This window comes from Mytilus trossulus, chromosome 10 (assembly GCF_036588685.1).
Source record: "Mytilus trossulus isolate FHL-02 chromosome 10, PNRI_Mtr1.1.1.hap1, whole genome shotgun sequence".
Lineage (NCBI taxonomy): Eukaryota > Metazoa > Mollusca > Bivalvia > Mytilida > Mytilidae > Mytilus > Mytilus trossulus.
In genome coordinates, this window is record NC_086382.1 from 68,348,777 (window position 1) to 68,357,678 (window position 8,902).

Here is an 8,902-nt window from a genome sequence, read left to right on the forward strand (position 1 = left end):
AACTTTGTCAATTATTGTCATTCTTGATCATGTTTATTCTATTGAAACAACAACTTATATCTTATAAAGTTATATAATGTCATATCAAACACTGAATTCCAAATCAAGTTGCAAAAAACATAAATTACATTTGTATGACAATACAATGACGAAACTTCCTTCTCAGTATTACGTTGAGTATTTAAACTAATCATGTTTCTAAAAATAAACCACATTGAATATCTATCAACAAACGCCATTTTGAAAACTATAAAAACTGGAAAAGTAAATGTCAAATATTTGTGATTTTACTTTCAGTTTCATATGACTTTATCATATGTTTACGAAACTGAAAGTTGAATTATCTAAGATAAAGAAAGAAGTAAGTAAATTAGCATATTATTAATTTCTAACACTAACATCATTACAATTTTATCAAACGTGACCTATATTGCAAGGTGATAACATCAAGCACTTTAAAATTTCAAATCAAAGATATAAAGCCTATCCTACATATGAATGTGCAAACAAATATAAATTATGACAGTTCGTCCCAATATTATTGCACTGAGTTATTTCGATGGATGTTTTATGTAAAAAAGACATTATTTATAATGTTTAGTACTTCCACTAATAGTATAGCCACAATCTTCAATAAGGACATAATATTTTGAAAATAATACCATTTTGAAAGATCATAAAACATGGTAAAAGCATGGTTGTGTAAAGCTTCTTTCAGTTTCGTTCTTTATTATATCATATCATTGCGGAAAACAAAGTTCACTTATTGATGATCAAGTAAAATAGTAGGCTCTATGATATTGTTATGTTCTTACAACCACTTTGCATCAATATCTTTAACTCAATAATTCAGATTTGATTTAAAAATTTAAAAAAAATATATTGACTTTTTAACAGTTTAAGGCTAGGACTCTCCTCGATGACAAAACATACCAGCAATAACGATACAATTGAATAATTTAACTAATTATTCGACGAATACCGAGCAAATATCAAAGTAAAACAAACTTTACAACACAGGCATGTACATGATGTATAAACCACACTGAATCATAATACGATGTTTTATAAAAACAAAGGTATGCAACGAATGAGTACTAGGATTGTTTAGACTTGTAACACACAAATTATTAATAATCTCACCTTTAAATAAAACTGGAAATATTTGCTTGTAAAAGCTCTCTCATTTTGAAGTACAATGACGGTGGACATGTAAACAATACACAAGCTTCGTTCGAAGATGGTCATTATTCGAATTTTATTTCTTAAAAGTAATATAAATAACCTATATAACGTATAACAGGTTTGACCAGGTTTTTAATATAATAAGTGGTACATTTAGAAAATGTTTGTATTTTCGCCTATGAAAGAAAAAAATACTGTTTTTCCTCAATGCTTTTCTTTTCAATACAGACTAAAATATGGCACGAGAGAATAAACCTCGGAAAAGAGATAAACTCGTCGATGAAACCAAAGTTTCAACAAAAGGAAAACGTGTAAGTTTATTTTAAAAGTTTAAGCATGTAGAACGGTAACGCTTATATCACAGCAAAAGTGCACTCGTTGATACAGTATATCTTTATGAGTTTGACTGTCCCTTTGGTATCTTTCGTCCCTCTTTTATATGTTTAATGCATTTTTAACTGAATATTTGCGGAAGATATTTGTAAACACCAGAATACACTTACAATAAGTTTAGCAGGCACAGATATACAAGTCAAAATCTAAAAAAGAAATTAACAAGAAAGTGTCAGTAGGATATGGATGCCCCACTCGCACTATCATTTTCTATGTTTAATGAACCGTGAAATTGGGGTAAAAACTATAATTTGGCATTTAGATTAGAAAAATAATATCATAGGAAAATGTGTACTAAATTTCAAGTTGATTAGACTTCAACTTCATCAAAAACTCCCTTGAACAAAAACTTTAACCTGAAACTTGCACTATCATTTTCTATGTTCAGTGGACCATGAAATTGGGGTAAAAACTCTAATTTAGATCATAATTAGACAAATATCAATTCAAGATATTGTTTGGGTACGATATTTATCTATTTGGAATCAGAAAAACATGACCGAAAATGAACGTTAAATAAAAAGGATCCATAGGTTAAAAAGAGACAATATAAAAAAGAAAATGTAGTATGATTGCCAATGAGACAACTATCCACAAAAGACCAAAATGACACAAACACTAACAACTATAGGTCACCGTACGGCCTTCAACAATGAGCAAAGCCCATACCGCATAGTCCGCTATAAAAGGCGCCGATAAGACAATGTTAAACAATTCAAGAAAACTAATGGCCTCATTTATGTAAAAAAATTAGTTATCCACTCTAGTGTGTGGTGCTATAAGTAGCTATAAGTAGCTGATAACTTATAAACAAATACATGAAGTGCAATCACAAAAATAATGTTTGACAGATACTCAAAGCCATATAATCCTACCCTTATCCTACCCCTATAACATTGACATGTTTTTAATTGAATAGAAGTTATTCTTGGTTTCTAATGATCAGTATAACTTCTATTTAAACGAAATAGTTTATTGTTTATTGCTTAACTTCCAATAGCAATTCTTTCATGCATATCCAGGTATCCTTTAAACAGTTAATGAAAATAGTAGGTTCTGCTAGGTAAATAAGCCGCCATAGAAGAGGAAAGCAAATCTTGAGAGCTTACGGAAATACGATTATTGGCTAGACGTGAACTGTTTCTTTTAAACTATATTTCGCTGACCCTCAGAAAGTTGTTGTAACGGTTTATACGTAAAGTGAGCATGTCGTGTTGTAAACCCTAGACATAGGACGTGATGTCCCTATTCCGACTGAATGTGGCTGCGAATGTATACATCCAGCACAGCAAAATAAAAAAATCCAGGGATATTCACATCTTCATACCTAGTCATCCTTAAGGGTTTATTTGAATCTTAATAGATTTTATTTTTTCGTTATAATTGTCTCTTAACTATGATATTGTTTAAACGTCTTACGTCAAATTAACTCGAAATTTTATTTTTACAAATTTTCATCAATGTGACATAACGTTATACAATTTCAATTAATCCATATAAAGATGGTTGACTGATTTTAATTGAGAATTAAAAATACGATTAAGACATTAACTATACTCGAACTATAATGTGGATTCATTATTCGTTGTATACCAATTTTCGTGGTTTTCGTGGGTACAGGTGATCCACAAATTTAAATGCTTAACGAAATAAAAATGTTCAATGAGGTTGTATTCAGACTATGACAAAACAACGAAATTACATATCCACGAAAAGGTACGTTTTCCGTAATCTACGAAAATTGATACCCACGGAAATAAATTAATCCACAGTACATGTACTTCATAAAATCACAATGATAAATAAGTTATTAATAATATGACCGTCCTGATCATGATTTAAGTCATATGTATAGTTAGAAGTAATGTCAAAGGTAAAATATCCTAGCCCTATGGCCTTCATCAATGATCAAGAAAGATTTAAATGGACCTCGCATGAAAAAAAACACATAATAAAACATTGTATACACGCATGTCAGTTTGCATCACATAAATGTTTGGCAATGTTCCAACAACACAAGGTGAATAAACCGTAACATACGAACATAGCTTTTGTAAAACGTAATGCATGCTTTGATCTATGCAGTAATCTAAATATTAAATACTTCAAGATCAATTACTACATTTTCCGTAAAAACTGCATGGTAGCAAATGATAAAATGCGCGCTTTAAATTTTTACGACAACATCAAAACATCGCAGAATGGCTACATGTACATTATCAGTACTAAATGTTATTTTTATGTGCATGAACCTTTATGAACTCCTTTGAAAAATACAGTCTTTTTTATATTGATTTTTAAGAAAAGCAAGACAAAGTTGTCCTTTAACACAGCAAGTAGTTCCTTACAAGAGTTGGTTGGTATGTATCATTATTAATGTTTTATACTCTAGTACAACGGCTGTGTATCTTAGACGATCAGTGATTGCATACGTAACTGTCTAACTGTCTAACGCTGCATAATATTGTCGGGATGTATTTTCCAAACTATTGACACTGTCTACGAACTTTATCATGTTTGTTGAATATATATATGCGTTTTGTTTAAATATACTTTTTCACTTTTTTGGTCTTTTGGAAAATGTTGTTTGTGCTGTTTTTAGACCCTTCTACAACGAAATTTGTTTGACATGCACACGTATAAAAATTGCGATTTTTATCCAACGCAATCATAGGTTTGAACGTAGTTTTCAATTTAGACTCGTTTATATTTTTGTTTGGGCACGTATCATGTTTTCCCTCCGGTTTATATGATCCGTTCATCCTATATATTGTCTCTTAAAATTCAAGAGTCATACTTAAATTGAGAGTAAATTATATGGCCTTCCAAATACCCTTTCGATCCCTAACATCACTGAAGAGACATATATTGTCGAAATCTAGATCTGGTGTACTAAAGAAATATTGACACCGAATGTTTGTGGCAATACATCGTAGCCACAAGTTAACAATTTTTTTTTTCTGTGACGTATTAAATTTATATTCAGATCCAGTTTGTTACATCTTGTGATCAATTTTATTTGGCAATCGTCAATGGCAGTCAGCAGGGTTAAAGAACATCAGTTGTTCGACCTGTTAGTCAAATGCGTTTTGTTTAAATATACTTTTTCACTTTTTTGGTCTTTTGGAAAATGTTGTTTGTGCTGTTTTTAGACCCTTCTACAACGAAATTTGTTTGACATGCACACGTATAAAAATTGCGATTTTTATCCAACGCAATCATAGGTTTGAACGTAGTTTTCAATTTAGACTCGTTTATATTTTTGTTTGGGCACGTATCATGTTTTCCCTCCGGTTTATATGATCCGTTCATCCTATATATTGTCTCTTAAAATTCAAGAGTCATACTTAAATTGAGAGTAAATTATATGGCCTTCCAAATACCCTTTCGATCCCTAACATCACTGAAGAGACATATATTGTCGAAATCTAGATCTGGTGTACTAAAGAAATATTGACACCGAATGTTTGTGGCAATACATCGTAGCCACAAGTTAACAATTTTTTTTTTCTGTGACGTATTAAATTTATATTCAGATCCAGTTTGTTACATCTTGTGATCAATTTTATTTGGCAATCGTCAATGGCAGTCAGCAGGGTTAAAGAACATCAGTTGTTCGACCTGTTAGTCAAATGCGTTTTGTTTAAATATACTTTTTCACTTTTTTGGTCTTTTGGAAAATGTTGTTTGTGCTGTTTTTAGACCCTTCTACAACGAAATTTGTTTGACATGCACACGTATAAAAATTGCGATTTTTATCCAACGCAATCATAGGTTTGAACGTAGTTTTCAATTTAGACTCGTTTATATTTTTGTTTGGGCACGTATCATGTTTTCCCTCCGGTTTATATGATCCGTTCATCCTATATATTGTCTCTTAAAATTCAAGAGTCATACTTAAATTGAGAGTAAATTATATGGCCTTCCAAATACCCTTTCGATCCCTAACATCACTGAAGAGACATATATTGTCGAAATCTAGATCTGGTGTACTAAAGAAATATTGACACCGAATGTTTGTGGCAATACATCGTAGCCACAAGTTAACAATTTTTTTTTTCTGTGACGTATTAAATTTATATTCAGATCCAGTTTGTTACATCTTGTGATCAATTTTATTTGGCAATCGTCAATGGCAGTCAGCAGGGTTAAAGAACATCAGTTGTTCGACCTGTTAGTCAAATGCGTTTTGTTTAAATATACTTTTTCACTTTTTTGGTCTTTTGGAAAATGTTGTTTGTGCTGTTTTTAGACCCTTCTACAACGAAATTTGTTTGACATGCACACGTATAAAAATTGCGATTTTTATCCAACGCAATCATAGGTTTGAACGTAGTTTTCAATTTAGACTCGTTTATATTTTTGTTTGGGCACGTATCATGTTTTCCCTCCGGTTTATATGATCCGTTCATCCTATATATTGTCTCTTAAAATTCAAGAGTCATACTTAAATTGAGAGTAAATTATATGGCCTTCCAAATACCCTTTCGATCCCTAACATCACTGAAGAGACATATATTGTCGAAATCTAGATCTGGTGTACTAAAGAAATATTGACACCGAATGTTTGTGGCAATACATCGTAGCCACAAGTTAACAATTTTTTTTTTCTGTGACGTATTAAATTTATATTCAGATCCAGTTTGTTACATCTTGTGATCAATTTTATTTGGCAATCGTCAATGGCAGTCAGCAGGATTAAAGAACATCAGTTGTTCGACCTGTTAGTCAAATGCGTTTTGTTTAAATATACTTTTTCACTTTTTTGGTCTTTTGGAAAATGTTGTTTGTGCTGTTTTTAGACCCTTCTACAACGGAATTTGTTTGACATGCACACGTATAAAAATTGCGATTTTTATCCAACGCAATCATAGGTTTGAACGTAGTTTTCAATTTAGACTCGTTTATATTTTTGTTTGGGCACGTATCATGTTTTCCCTCCGGTTTATATGATCCGTTCATCCTATATATTGTCTCTTAAAATTCAAGAGTCATACTTAAATTGAGAGTAAATTATATGGCCTTCCAAATACCCTTTCGATCCCTAACATCACTGAAAAGACATATATTGTCGAAATCTAGATCTGGTGTACTAAAGAAATATTGACACCGAATGTTTGTGGCAATACATCCTAGCCACAAGTTAACAATTTTTTTTTTTCTGTGACGTATTAAATTTATATTCAGATCCAGTTTGTTACATCTTGTGATCAATTTTATTTGGCAATCGTCAATGGCAGTCAGCAGGGTTAAAGAACATCAGTTGTTCGACCTGTTAGTCAATGATGTTTAGACGAGTTGTATATATATATATATATATATATATATATATATCCAAAGTGATACTTTATCATGAATGTTAAATACTACTTCAACTATAATTGTGCTAACAATAGTAGTGTAACATTGATCCAATTTACATCTGAAGAAGTTTCTCTCTTCTCTAAAACTGTAAGCGAAATTGATAAAACATAATTTAACAGTTTACTTTTAAAAAAATGCCCTGTCTATAATTCTTATTTCATGATCTATAACTTTTAATTGCTTTTGGGGACAATGCTGATCAATATAAAGAAGGAAACTATAATAAGAACATCTAAAAGCAGTTGGAATTTACATTTTTTACAACAAAAAATCACGGCAATTAAATATGCTTCCAACATCAATTATTTAATTTGTCCTGAATTGATGAACTTAAAAGTTCGTTCCCTTTATAATTTTTACTTGTAAGAAAACCCAAATTAATGAAATTGATTTTACTGCTAAAATAATGCTACACAATTTCATATGTAATCGATCCGGTTATCCCATCAATATTTTATTTAAGGAACATAGAATTATCAATAATAGTGTACGTCAATTATCTGATAAACAAAATCGTTTCCCGTTTTTGTCTTTTAACTTTAAGATAATTTTTAGTTTGGTTAAATGTATGAAAATATTTTGTTGTAAAGCGTTTGGAGTATTTCTTTAATTACATATTGTGTTGTGTTAGTATTATAATGCATATATAGGGAACACAAAAATGAGATATCAATCAAGCATATACAATAAAACATCAGAAGAAACATAAAAAGTCCTAATTTACAGAAATATGTGTCTATAAGATACATATCAGCATTTAAAACGTCTTTTTACAATCAAGGCTTTAAACATTGATTTTGTATATTTAATCAGAAATTTTTTAAGACGTGTTTTCAAAAAATATATAACCTTTGTTATAAAAGAATAACATTTTTATTAACCGCTAGACTTGTTCTTGCTTGTGCGTTTATTACAATCGTGCAGTCATAGTTTTGAATAAATAAAGACGACATTAGTATACTGCTTGAGAGGAAATGCAATAAAAGCAAACGCCAACATACATAGATACGGAATAAAGATAATAACTACCAAATGCATGACTGGATTAAAACTGAGACATACAGTATTTATAAATTGCACACTAGGTTTCTACCAGTTTTGATATTTTTTCTATCCAGGCTTCTGATTTTATAATACATCATGTGTTCAATTTCCAGGATTTGCTACTCAAAGAAGGAACCTACAGAACTTTTCAATAGGCCTAAACGCTAACCGGATAGTTCAAGAGATGATGGATAAATTCGGTAAACTTGAAAATGATTTGTTTTGCTTACCTAGTTTTATCTTATATTGTTTACACAGCTACATTAGTACAAGTAATTTTGATGTACAGTTATAAAGATGCATATCAAATGTACATTTTACAGCTGTACAGATTGTACAAGCTTTACGGATATACAGTTTAAAAGTATCTGTGATGTAGTATCCGAAAGGATAGTTCAGTGGGATATAATGATATACATCAGACTTTCAAACAGATTATGTTGCGTTGTATTCTTAACGACTAAACAATTTATTTTATGAAATTCTCAGAAAAACAGAGTGTCTGCCCGTCCGTCTGTCTGTCTGTATTATTAGCCCTAGGGTTTCCGCTGGAGGACGACAATTTCGCAATTTGCTAAAAAATAATAATTGGGGCGATAAAAATTCGTCATTTGCGAAAGAATCTGGCGAAAAAAATAAATATAACGATTTATTTTCCTCCATCTTGTCGATTTAGTTTGTTTCGAGTTTCTCAGACTTTACCCAATTAGACAATACTCGGAATTCACCTTGACCTCATAAAGATTTGGGCAAAAAACAATAATTAGCTGATTGCATTTTATAGCTATCGACTACAAAAGGACTATTTATAAAGGTGTTGATTGAATTGTTTTACAAAATGTATATGGTTTGTTGTGACGAAAGAGGTTCAAAAGCAAGAAAAATCTCCGATTTAAAACTTTAATTATCCTTCGAC

At 30.9% G+C, this 8,902-nt stretch overlaps 1 long non-coding RNA gene across 1 annotated transcript; it reads left to right on the forward strand.

Moving 5' to 3' along the window:
* Positions 1-229: 229 nt before the first annotated feature.
* LOC134686539 (uncharacterized) lies at positions 230-3,939 on the forward strand. The gene is made up of 3 exons (XR_010101621.1): positions 230-361; positions 1,414-1,496; positions 3,881-3,939. It is a non-coding gene; the product is annotated as an uncharacterized LOC134686539 (long non-coding RNA).
* The last annotated feature ends 4,963 nt before the right edge of the window (positions 3,940-8,902 follow it).